Source organism: Rousettus aegyptiacus, unplaced genomic scaffold, assembly GCF_014176215.1.
Source record: "Rousettus aegyptiacus isolate mRouAeg1 unplaced genomic scaffold, mRouAeg1.p scaffold_m13_p_6, whole genome shotgun sequence".
NCBI classification, from domain to species: Eukaryota; Metazoa; Chordata; class Mammalia; order Chiroptera; family Pteropodidae; genus Rousettus; species Rousettus aegyptiacus.
In genome coordinates this window covers 1,044,104-1,057,286 of record NW_023416309.1, presented here as the reverse complement: position 1 = coordinate 1,057,286, position 13,183 = coordinate 1,044,104, and the positions used below count along the sequence as shown (strand labels likewise).

The following is a 13,183-nucleotide window of genomic DNA, read 5'->3' as shown; positions in this document are numbered from 1 at the left end:
AGAATGTACAAGAGGGCCTTGTTTTTCTGGACGATTAGAGAGCAAGCTCACATAGCCTTCTTGATTCTACATTTAGAATTGTGTCTTCATTCACATTCTTTCCATGCAGCTCACAGCTCCTGGACTAGAAGAGAGTGGTCACTTTGCCTGGGCCCGTCCCCTGGAAAGATGCCAGCTCCGGCTCATACAGACCCTGAGCTCCTGGTCTAGAATTTGGGCTGAGCTCTAGGGTTGTGCTTGGTGTCAGGTTGGTCAGTGCCAGTGTGCCCACCATGGCCGAAGCACACACCGGGTCCATGGCATGGGGCTAGTAGAGACTCAGTTTAGGAGAAACCAAATTCTGCAGCAGTCCTCTATGGTAAGGCTAGCTGGATGAGGCCCAAGGCAACACTCTGAGGGCTCTCGCTTCAAACTCCTCTTGCCTTGTCAACTGTGTTTTACAGTTCTCTCCAGACCCCTCCTGCTGATGTCATTGACAAAGCTGCCAGCCATTGCTCCACCCCCTGAATTTTCCCTAGGTCATCCTCATAATTTTATTTTCTCCATTAGCCACTTCAAGGAAACATCATCAGTTCATGCTACACAGCAAAGCTCACCATTTCTAGGATCCTAAACCAGACATGAGGTCATGTTCTCCACCTGTGAAGAATTAAAAGTAAGCTGGGGAAGAAATGTACTGAGGAAAGGGAGGAATACAAGTCAGGAGTATCAGGGGCCCTGCTGAATTGTTTCAGCTCATGTTATTTGCACCCCGAAGCAAACTCCTCCATAAAAATGAGATTTAGAGATGCAATATTTCCTAAAATCTGAACAAAATGACTGGGTCAAATGCAGGTAACATATGAACTGTCTGTAAATTTGTTTCCATGTGTAATAGGGGAAAAAATGAACTAGAACATGAAATTTATGATTTCACAGGTATTGTTGTTTGTCATAAAGCTCTTTTTAAAATTTCTCTTGAAGAAAAATAGTAAGCAAGCAATGGTACAGATAGTTGAAGATGTGGCAAAAATCATGAAAAAAAAAACCCCTAACAGCTGATATTTGAGAAGCTTTGCAATATACAAGCATACCTATGGACATGAAATATTTTGATCTTCAACCCCATGGAGCATGCATAGGTAATCTGTCCATCTTAGAGATGAGTAAACTGAGGCACAGAGAAATTAAGTGATTTGGCTGGTGACAAACAGCTAAAAAATACAAGGGGTCAGGGCTCCAAATTCTGTTTTTTAATGTTGGCTCATATCTCAAGTTGATTCTTTTCATCTGCCAGCTTGGCTATCAGGGAAGGTGGGTGGAGAGGATAAAATCAAATTATTCACTTTGGGCCTCCCTCAAACCATCTCTGAGTGCTAATCTCAATGAGTGGGTATCCTCACAGCCATGTCCTAAGTTCTCAAGGCAAAAGGCAAGTTGGGAGGCATCATGGAGGAGGAGGGGCTGGATACTCCTGCTGGTTGGGGTCAGACCCTCTCTGTCTGTAGGATGAGGAGCTCTTCTTTCTTATTTAATTCTAACTGAAGTGCAGACTAAAGTCCCTGTGACCCTGGCCACCAGTGAGTTGAAGGCTGGAGGTAGTGCTAGTCCCCAAATTGGGGCTGGGATAGAGGTTGCTGGCCATGAGGAGCCCATCAGGGCAGGAGAGGCAGTCTACAAATAGATAGAGAAACACAGTGCATTGTAGACTTCCCAGGGTTTTGAGCACCACACAGAGCAGGGCACCCGCAGGGACTGTGCACCTCAGCTCTTGGAAAGAAAGACAAAAAACTCTCGCTTCAAACCCTGGAAGTGAGAGTCGTCTTACAGAGACAACTTGGGAAAGGTGAGACGATCACCCAAGAGCTGGCACCACATGAGCAACGACATAGGGGTTGAAAGATATCTGGGGTCTTTAGGCAGTTTGGGGAGCAAGTGACCCTAGACAAGACAGAAAATGACCATTGTTCAAGCCCCTCCCAGAGACAGAGAGGGGTGCTCTCATCTGGCAGAACAGGACCTGTTCACCGGCACTTGGACCTTGCAAACAACTGGGCCTGCCACGGGCCAGGATCATCAAGTGGGCGCTTACCTTGCTTCTTCCCTGATTATTTCATATCCTTGTACAACTCTCACCCTTAAACCCATCCTGGCCTTCCCCCAGCCTGCAGCTGGGCATGTTATTTTGCTCCAAAAGCACAGAAGAGTATGGCTCCTTACTCGAGGAATGCAGCCTGCGGTCCTCCAAACCGATGATGAAAGGGGCTATTTCTGCCCCAGGACATCAGCAGGCCTCAGGGCGCTGGTTCCCAGACACACACTATCATGTTTTTACTGTTTCCCTAGACAAACGTTTTCCTTTGCACTTTGGGATATTTTTATTTGAATCTAGGTGCTGGAATAGCTTTAGAAATTTTTCTGGATTGAAGCTGGAATTGTGGTTAGGGTCCAGCTAAGCAGCAAGCAATTTCTCGCTACCCAAGTTATCTATTACCCACAGCCGATCTGGATGTAAAAATAGCTGCTGAGGCTGTTTGTTTAATCTGACTGTTACTTGACACCACGCGGGTGTTGCAGGGCACTGTTTGCCTCTTCCCTACCAAGAACACCATTTGGTTTCCCCGGCTGGGTCTCTATTTAGGTACGCTTCACAAACTTCCAGTGTCTGGCCAGCTTCTGGACACTGATTTTCCTTAAGTGGGCAGGTTTGTGAAAAAGAAGAGGTTTGGGTCTTGAACCCATTCTCCTCTTGTCTTTGGGCAGCCTGGCTAACAAGGGAAGAAGTTTTGCCTGCTGGGCCGAGCAGGACTGCTGAAGAGTCGAGGTTCTCTCCTCTTCCTGTGGAGGCCTGAAGAGCAAGCAGCAGAAATCACGAAGAGCAAAGGTAGGGTGCAGACTGGTTTTTTAGCACAGGCGGGGAGGCGCAAGCTCCCACAGTGGGCCAGCATTGTCGGGCATGGCGTTCTGAGCCAGTGTGCTGTGCTGGGCAGAGTAAGTGGCAAGAGGCATGGTGGGGGTTGCATTTCTCAGTGTGCTGGGTGTGCTGTGGGTGCGGGACTGCTATGTGGACAGTGAGGGGCACGCTGTACAGAATACATGATACAGAAATGTATCATGTATTTTTTCCTCATGGCATCTGTCAGGGCACTCTGCTCCTATGTAGTTGAGCGGGCACAAGCCTGTGGATGTGCCCAGGTCATTGTGTTGCCAAATGTGGGCGAACTCACAGTCACAAGTTCTATGGCAGGACACTGGCTATCTTGTGTTCCCCAGTGCTGGACCAGGCAGGATCTTACCAGATGTGACAAAAAAGACAATTGGTCATTGAGACATTCTGGCCCATGGACTCTGAGAGCATGAGTGTCCTCATCACGGAACCCCACACTCTTGAGGTTCCCAACCAGACCCCCACAGCGCAGGCTTGGCCAAATCTAGAATTATATCTTTCTTGTTTCTCATGGAGAAGAACTGATCATTGAGAAGAACATTATTAATATGTGTAGAAAGCTAGATAGCCTTAAAAAAATTATTATTTAAGACTTTAAACCATCCTCCACCCCTGGATGTTGATAATGGAGGAGGCTATGTGTCAGGGGGCAGGGACTACATGAGAAATTTCTGTATCTTTCAGTCAATTCTCAATTTTTCTGTGAATCTAAAATTGCTCTAGAAAATAAAGGTGTTTTTTTAAAAGAAATTATGAACCATTTATTTCAATGCATCTAAACCAATTATAATAAACTCTATTTGAAGTAATATTTTTTAAAAACCCATAAGCATAGAAATCCTGGAGAGTAGATTAAACAAATGTTTGGGTTAAATGAGGTTCAATTTTCCAACATTTGAGTTCCCTTTACAACAGTGATTGGTAAACCACTGCTGTGGGTTAAGTAACTGGTTTTGTAAATAAAGTTTTATTGGCATGCAGCCGTACTCGTTCATTTACATATTGTCTATGGCTACAACAGACCAGGCTATATGGCCAGCAAAAACAAAAACATTTGCTATTTGGCCCTTTACAGAAAAAGTTTACTGACTCCTGATGTACAACACTCCCTGAGATGAGTCCATTTGGTACACACACACACACACACACACACACACACACACACACACACACACAAAATCAAAACTCAAAACAAAACTGTGAAAGTTCTAACAGTTAAAATAGCTCGTGAGCCGGATCCTTCAGGATAGTGGCTGGCTCTGGAGCCCCCTGTCCCTTCCCTGGTCTGGCTTTTCCAGTATGGCTGGTAGAGGAAGTGTGCTGTTTGCCACTGGGAGAGTTAGCTTTGCTGTAGAGTGTGGCCTGGGCTGAGCAGGGCAGATTGTGCTTATCAGGATGGTTTATAAATAGACATCTCTGGGTGACCTGAGTCCAGTGTGTGTCTGCCCCTGGGTCTTTGGGAGGAAAACAATTGTGCCTGATCTCTGGTGACCAGAAGCTCATTGGAATGGGAGCAACTATGTCTGCTAGGAGGGAAGCAGGGCAGGGAGAGGAGGGGACTGGTAAAATGCTGGGTCCTGGTAACAGAGGGGCTTGGATCCCCTAGAAACCAGGGAGACAGTGGTGTATGATGGAAACAGGGAAGACCAGTGAGGGCCATGAGTCCTCAGAAGAAGTATGTGCCCACCCCAATGTCTTTTCACCAGGACTTGAGCCAAAGTGTCTTGTGGCTTTCCACTCCTTTGCTCCTGTCCTTAAAGAAGCCCTAAAAGCACGGGGAAGCCCCATGTCTGGAGATAGTCTATGCCAGAAATCTCAGTACTGAAACCTGCCGGCCAGCAGAGCCAGGGCTGGGCCATCTTCCTCCCTGTGTCTTGGGATATCACTCCATCTGCCCAGGGTTACTACAGAGATGCAAAGGGCTCTAAGAGAAGGTAGCCCTCCCGAAAATGCACAGTGCTGACACTTCCCAACAGGCTGCAATGGCCTTGGTTTTATTGCCTTTGAGGATTTAAGCCACATTTCACCAAATATAGCCAGTTTATGGCCCTACAATTTAGTCCCGTGTTTCACTTAGTTGGAAAAACCCCCAAAAGCTTTGTCATTTCGACTTGGTTCCTAGGGGGCTGCATGACTCAAGCTGGTAAGGGTAGATGGAGAGGGGAGGACAAGGTCAAGGCACATGGATCAAGATCCAAAAATGAAGCACAGTGTCATCCCCACTGTAATTCATCAATATCATTTTGGAACACTCCCTGGAAGGGACTTCATGTGTAATATATGACTTCCTAAGTCAAGATGGTGGCAGAAGAGATTCTCAACTGACCTTGAGTCTCAGGTGGAAGACTGAAGACCACTTGGTGCAAAGCACATTCCTTTTGAAGCCCGTGTCAGTCAGCCTTGCAGAACTCGAGACCAGAGCCGGACTGTTTGGGAGTCTGATAGCAAGAATGTCCAAAGAGCCAATCAACCAGTAATAGTTTTCTTCCAGCATTTCACAGACAGACCTCCCTTTCTGAGTAGGAAGGGGAAAGGGACCCCTCTGGACCACAGCACGTAAAAATGGGGAGAAGGCCTTCCTTGTGATCTCCATTCTCTGGCCTACCTTCAAGGATTAGCCCAGAGAGGACGTGAGCACACCCAGGTAGCCATGCCCAGAAGGGCTTCCAAGTTCTGAGGAATTGCCAGTATTTGGCCTCAGTGAGAGCCCAGGGCCTCCTAGGGGCCTCTACAGCCTACACGCTATTTTCTGGCCTTGGCTGGTCTCTTCTGTCCCTGAGGGGCGCTTTCCAGGGTGAGCCTAAGCCACTGAGGGACTGCAAGGCTGAGCTAAGGGAGGGATTTTTTCTCAGCCATCTTCCATCTTAAAGCCTTTGCCTGAAGCTTAAAGAAGGCGAGAAGGAGAGGAAACTCTGAGATTTGCTTAAGTGACCAGTGCTTTCCCCACTCCCTGCCAAGTCTGGAGGCTGGTTTCAGGCTTCACACCTCTGAGCCCTTCCTGCGCCAGCCAGGTCACTCTAGAGCTGCCCCTTGGCCTGCCCTGTTCTATGGTAGCCTGGCCATATGCAATATCACCAGCACAACCTCTCACCTGGCCTTATCTGCCCCTCTCTGAGGCAGGTTAGGCCTGAAGGCCACAGAGGTCAAGAGGTCAGAACTAAAGCCATGTCTTGCCCTCGGTTCCCACCACTTTCATCAGGGCAATTGCTGGCTGCATTACTCCCATAGGCAAAGTGTTTACATAGATTGCCTAGTTCTACTCTCAAAGTTATCCGGCATGGTAGATCTTAGGATCCCCTTCACAGACCAGGCACTGGGCTTAGAAGTTGAGTAATTTTTCCCAGAATGTAAAGCTCCTGAGGGGCTGAGATATAAACTTGGGGCCTGAGTCCAAAGCCCATACCTTTTCTTTACTGCCCCCTAGACCGATAGCTCCCATCAGTGTCCAGAAGAGTCTCTGCAAAGGAGGTTGGTCTACTTAACAGGAGTCAAAATCTTCCTTAGAAAAGTCATGCGTCCCCAGGCAAGCCTGTCCTGTCATGGCTTCAAGCAGTCCATGCTGTTCCCAGGAGGCTGCTGGAGGCTCTCAGCAGGGGCTTCAGGATGGTACAGACCCAGATTCAAAGGCAAGCTCTGCCCTACTCAGCAACCCCCCGGTCCTCAACTTCTTCCTCTGTGAAATGAGGATACTGACAGTGCTGGCTGGCAACCAGTGGGAATCTCATCTTGAAGGGTCCTTCATGCATTAAACGAGAAACATGAAAAGCGCCAGGCACATGACAAAAATATAAGAACTCCTTGCTTCCCTCATCTGTCCTATTTGTTCATTATTTTCTCTCTTGCTTCAACTAAAGAGAAATTCTGGTGCCTCAGTGTTCAGCTGATGATGCTCATCACTCAGTAGGAGAGCAGCTGGCACCATGGAGGACTAGCCCCATCCTCACGGTGGTCACTGGACATTCACACATCAGTATCACCACCCCTCTTGTGCCAAAGAAGGTCATGAATCTGGACACATTCAGCACTTGGAGTGGAGGACCAAGCACTAGAGGGGAAGTGATGTTCCCACCACACAGCAATGTGGCAGTATCTGTGCACCTCAGTGCACACTGACGTCAGCCAGGATACTCTGCTCTGCCCCTCAGCCCCTCCCAAGGAAGAGAAAAGCAGTTAAAACTTTACCTAATTTTACCTAATTTAGATTAACCCAACTTTAACCTTAAATCTCAAGGGCGAAGGAGGGCAAGAGTCTAAATTGTAACTGAGCATGCAAGTTTTCCCTGAATTGTTTCGGGTGACTGCCTAGGAGACGTGGACCCATTGTTCAAGGGGAACACCACACAAACACTGAGGTTGCTATACGTCAGCCACAATCCATTCTAAGAATGAGAACTGAGTGGTTCGCTAAGGCTGGGAAACCAGCAGTGAGGTTAAACTTGGGGTGGTTCCGAAGACGGAGCGACCCTCTGGGTTCTCTAAGCCAGTCACTGCCTTGTTTCTCTCCCCCTTTTATGTAAGGGAAAGGCAAAGTCATCCTAATGACCCTTGGGCTTCAGTCCCTATGTTAAGCAGGTTGTGTGGTGGGGATGACAGTCACATTTATGGATAGTCCCTAGGTGCCAACCACCTCACAGACACAAATCACTGGCTCCTCACAATGACTCTATGAGGCAGGTACTAATAATAGTTCCATTTCACAGATGAGGAAACCAAAGCATACAGAAGTTTTTTCATTTTTGTTTTTGTTTTTGTTTTTCCTAATATGCCAAGGGCCACTCACAGTCAGTATGGTCAGGAACTATGCCCAAGGGGGTCTGGCTTTAGTTTATGCCCTTCCCATGATTTTATACTGCCTTGTCTAGGGATTAGTAATAATAAGAGCTGGAATTTAGTGAGCACACACTACAATCTTTCCATACATGAGCTCCTTTAAGGCACTCAGCCATCCTGTTGGAAAACATTATTGGGGCAGTGGTAGTTAGGGGGTTCCTTTCCTACACTGTCTGTTACAAAGACCCAAGGTCTCTAGTAGTGAAAGCTTCTATTTATCAAGTCCTTACTCTGTGTTAGTCTCTTCTGGGCTCTTGACAATTCTTTACCTTCACCCTTCACAACCACCTGTGGAAGTAGGTATTATTGTAGATGAATGAGTTGGAGGCTCAAAGAGGTGAAGTAACTTGTTGAGGTGGCACAGGGCTAGGAAATGGGAATGCTGATCTGACTCTAAATATCCTGCTCTTCCCACCGGCCCAGGCTGGGGGCAGCTGGCCGTTTGTGTACAGATTGGCAGCCAAAGCTCTCTCACAGCTGCCTTCAAGCAAGCCCTGCCTGGTGAGAGCTCTCTCTTTCCATCTCGTGTCCCTGCAGCTTGCACTGACCTCTGCCTCGTCCTCCCTCATAGGTGACCATCCCTTGGAGAGAGCTTCATTTCTGATTCATCTCCATACCCTGCATACACACAGCCTGCCCAGAGCCAGGCCTAGAGCAAGGCAAACACAACCCAGACCACAGTGATTGACAACCGTGAGACTTAAGTGGCCCAAGAGCTTATGACCTAACAAAACAACCTTCCAAAAAGGGGCATAGCCTCCAATTACTCAAGGCCCAGGGCAGTAGTGCTTTGAGTACGGTTCCAGGACGGCAACACCAGCATCTCCCAGTGCTCTTTCCCACCCCAACCTCCTAAGGGGGAACCTCTGGGATGGGGCCTAGCACGCTGTCTAACGAGCCCCCCAGAGCCTCTGAGAAGTGAGGACCTATCTTAGGGAAGAAAAGGGGAGAAAGATATCCTTATTTCTCTTAGACACAGTAGGAGATGCTCCAAGAAGCTGATCTTTTCGCACTAACTTGAGCCATTGTTTTAAATAACCATGACTATTGGAAGAGCATTTTGTAGGTTTAATTTTTAATTTTGGGTGGCCATGCCTAAATTCTTTTTCTTGCCTCTGTAAAGCATTTCATAAGACATTCCATGAAGAAGGCAGGATGTTTGTCAGTGGCATGACTGTGTGCCCCACAGCAGGGAAGTTCTCTCTATTTCCTTCCCTGGCAGAGCAGAGTTCACCACTGCCACACTGGTTGGAGAAAGGACAGATGGCATTTACCTATCGGCCATCTCCCATCTACTTCCCAGCCTCTAGCAGGAAGTAAGAAGAAGGGCAGAGACAGCCAGGCTCTGACATGTGTGGGAGGTTTAGAAATTCCCAGTGGCTCCCCATATCCCAGATACTCTTGCCTTCCTGGCAATCCAAGGACAGGGAAGATGGCACCCTCCTAGATGCTCTCCACAGGATAGTCAGGTCCAACAGAAGCTTTCTCTAGCTTTACTAAAGCAAATGCTCCCTAGAGGGAAGAGATGGGCTGTGGGAAATGGAAGAGAAGGTCCTAAGAGAAAGGCTACCACACCTCTTTACCCTGCAGGGCACTATTACAGAAGGACACCCCTACTACATCCAACACCCCTCTCTGCCTTGGCTGTATAGGGAAAGCAGATGCATGTATCACAGAAACCTGAGTCTGAATCCCAACTCTGCTGCTCCCTGGCTATGTGACCTTGAGCAAGTTCTTCAGCCTCTCTGATCCTGAATTTCTCCACCCGAGATTTCTTTAGCACGAACCCCACCTAACTTATCTGGAGATTGTGACTACTACTAACCAAGACTGTAGGTATAAAGTACATGCAAGTAGTAGGATGAGCATCTAGAACTGCCCAGCTGAGTGTTGATACTCAGCAATGGCTCTTTCATTTCTGCTTCTCTGCCTTTCCACCCAACCCCATGGCACCAGTTGATATACAGATGGGGAAAACGGGTCCACAGATAATGAGAACTCTGCATCGCCCCTGCCCTCTGATGGTTCTATGAGCCCTGCCTGGAATCTCCTTTCTCTACCCAAGCCCGGAACACCCCGGGGCTGCTCAAGGATGTCCCTTCCCAAGAGCTGAAGAGAGGATGGTTGCTGAGGGACACCCCACTCCCAACAAACCCAAATGCTTCTTCCTTTGGAGGCTTCCGAAGGGGCCTCCTCTCTGTTCATGTCAGTTGCAGTCATCCCTGCAACACTCACTTTATAATCTATAGGGGTTTCCATGTAGGCTGCTGGGTTTGCCTTCTAATCAGCCCCAGGTTACAAAAATAAGACTAAGGCTCAGATAAATTGAGTCACTTGTCCAAAGTCTGTCTGATTTCACAGCTCTTAACTGGAGAGCTATGTGCCCATCAGTAAGGGGCAGGACAGGCTTTCACGGCCTTTGCACTGGAATGTGGACTCCCAAGTATAATGAGCTTCAGGGAATAGAAGGGCAACTTGTGGCCATGGGTCTTAAGACAAGTTCCAAGGAGATCTGAGGGTGAGAACCAGGAGTGTGGGGGCTACGAGGTGGCAAGGGGTGGGGTGATGCTGAGCAGAGGTTCTGAACAAGCTACAGATGATCCGAAGCTCCTGGAGGAGACTCTGCAAATACAGGTCACAGGGACCTTCTCCCTCTCCAGCAGCTTCAGGTTCAAGTCCCACACTGCCAGGTGTTAAACTTCTCTGGAGTCCAGTTTCCTCCCCTGTAAAGAACAAGAGTAATTTCTACCTCATAGGTTATTGTAAGAATTAGTTACATAACAATAAGTATGAATCAATTATATTGAAGTATATAAAATGCCTATCTTATGCCAGATGCTCAATAAATTGAGATTTTTCTTATCCATTCATTTGTTTAACAAATAAATGGCCCTGTGGTCAGCCCAGGTGCTGTGTGGAAACTAGGGACACAGCATTGAAGCATAAAGGCAAGGCCTGGTCCCTGGACCCACCCTCCAGGCGTTCTTCCCCTCTCCCATGAGAACCTGGTCAGATTCTGTCAGTCACTGTGTTTGGACTCTAGGTCTCTATTTCTCCATCCAGATGAAAACCCAGCAGCATTCCCAACAGGGCAGCAGCAGTTGAGCCTAATCAGGAACACCCAGAATTACAGGTCTAGAACAATTTCTTTTAAAAACTACTGCAGGTCATAACTCATTATTGAGTCCTGAAATCACTTACTAAATTGCAAATAAGTTTTTAAAATAGAAATAGAACAGAATATAATAAAATAGAACAGAACAAAATTGAAATATTAGACAGTACATATAAGCAGGGTAAGATTTGCTTCATGAATTTTCTTTGAAATTATATATATATCCCAGCATGTCCTGTGCCAAGATATAAATATTTATTACTGTATGTTGAGGGAAAACCAAACAAATGTGAAACTTCTGCTCTGGGGAGATATCTAGAGAAAGAGCACAAACAGGTAAATCTCAGGGCCACATAGCCAGGACTCACTAGACCTCCTTCTGGTGCAGGTGTCCCTCCATCTGGGGGAGGCCCCAGGACCCGGTTAGTCAGGAGGCTCTGAGCATCTGGAGACTCAGGCATTAACTGCCCCAGGGAACAATTTCACAGGCAGTTCCTTCCCTTCCTTCAGTTCTCTACTGTGAGGAGCAGCCCTACCCGCTCAGGGCAGGAGTTGGGGGTAGAGCCAGGGCTATTTTTATTGTCCTTGTTTTACAGGTGTAGGTAGAGGCTCAGAATCCAGAGCAAGATGTTCTGGGAAATGTGGAAGGGGTAAAAGAATGAATGAACAAATGTACCAGTGGCTGGACTAATGCTCTCTCTTTGATTCTGTAACAGCGATTCTTAACCAGGGGTGATTTTTCCCTAGAGGACTTTGGCAAAGTTATTAGTGCTGAGGTGGAGAAACCCTGTTATTGATATTCAGGTGGGGATCATTAGCTCAGTTTTACAGATGAGAAATCCGAAGCTCACAGACCTACTGTGATCTAGCCAAGCTCTTACTCAGCAGATATAGAGCAGTACTACAACTTGGCCCAGATCCCAGCTGGACCCTCTAGGTTAGTGGCCCCTGTGTTTCTGAAGAGCTGATATGTTCCCTGTCCTGTGGTTGCCCCTCCCTGGCCTGGCAGTGGGTGTGTCCCCTGGAGTTTGGGTTGGGTTTAGCAAGAAGGCCAAAGGATCGAAGGGCTGAGCAGCAAATCCGTTCTGCCAGTCTGTCCCCTTCTTATTCCCCAGCTTTTTGCCTCTGAGACAATTCCCCTCTGACCTTCCCTGGGTAGTAGCATGTGAACAGCATTCACCCAGCTCTGGAGAACCTGAGGGAGGTGAGGGCAGGGCTGTTTGTGGTCTGCTCTTTTCTGCCCCTAATTTTATCTTCAATGCCAGCGTAGCTGCTCTTTTAAAGATAAATCAGGCACCTCTGAGCCCACAAAGAGGATTAAGGACCCCTTGTCCATGGGGCAACTAGCCACTAAGGCTCCCATGGAACAGGACCAAGAAACTAAGAAGCGCCAGGCCCGAGCTCCTTCTGGTAAAGGGGAGCATCCAGAGATAATGCAGGCCAAGTCCAGTTCATCTAGCCAATAGGAGCTCCAAGAAGTGATCCCATCAATTCCCAGCCACCAGAAATGATCAGAAGCAGCTGAGAGCCTTTGTGGTATGAGACTGCTGCACATATCCTTATTGGAACAACTGCAAGTGCACCACATGAGGGCCCTCTGTGCACCTCATCCCAACTCTGCCCAGTCGCTGGGTCAACAACAGGAAATGCACCAGTGCTACAAAGAAAGGCTTTTGCCCAAGAGAGCTAGTTGTTAAACATTGCTCATTCCCCAATCTTCTATTCCTCCATGCCTTACTTCTTTCTGTTCCTCATATGACTGGGTTCCCCCACCCCAGGTATGTGATGCCAGGTATAGCACCTATCTGTCCTGTGGAATTCTCAATTGGAACAGGCCTGGCCTTCTTATACTGGCTCCCTGGCCTCTAACTACAGACATGGCCCAAGGTCTGGGCAATATTCAGAGGCTCCTGAGGAAACATCTCATCCAGACAGAGCAGACCAGACCAGCGACCCAGGCCAGATATGATAGTGGGAGTCAGGCTGGACTGAGCCCCAGGAAGAAAGCATCTCTGCTCCTGAGCTCTCTCCCAGGGGCAGCAGAATACCCACAGCAGCTGTGACTACCACTCACAGCCAGCTGCATGGGCCCAGCAAGCCCAGGCAGGCTATTTTCTTCAGCCATATTCCCTGGGATGTCCTGGACTCCTACACGCACCAGGGTTTGGAGGCCCCCTTCACATGTAGGCTCAAACCTCAGTTTCCTCAGCTGTAAGGTGGGGAGAGGGGCCTACCCTGCTGAGTTTCGGTGAGGAATGAGTGCAGGAACATGCAGCAGTGGGCCTGAGACCTGTCACCCCATAGACACTCAA

At 48.0% G+C, this 13,183-nt stretch overlaps 1 protein-coding gene across 4 annotated transcripts in view; it reads left to right on the top strand.

Moving 5' to 3' along the window:
• Nucleotides 1–2,537: 2,537 nt before the first annotated feature.
• Nucleotides 2,538–13,183, top strand: part of CUNH10orf71 (chromosome unknown C10orf71 homolog) — a 30,129-nt gene continuing 19,483 nt past the window's right edge. For 3 of the 4 annotated variants that reach the window (XM_016140969.2, XM_016140967.2, XM_016140965.2), the window contains exon 1: nt 2,567–2,863. The gene's annotated coding sequence lies outside the window, so the exon portion shown is untranslated. Of the gene's footprint in view, nt 2,864–13,183 lie in introns of all 4 variants that reach the window. The other variant, XM_016140966.2, reaches the window with a different exon arrangement.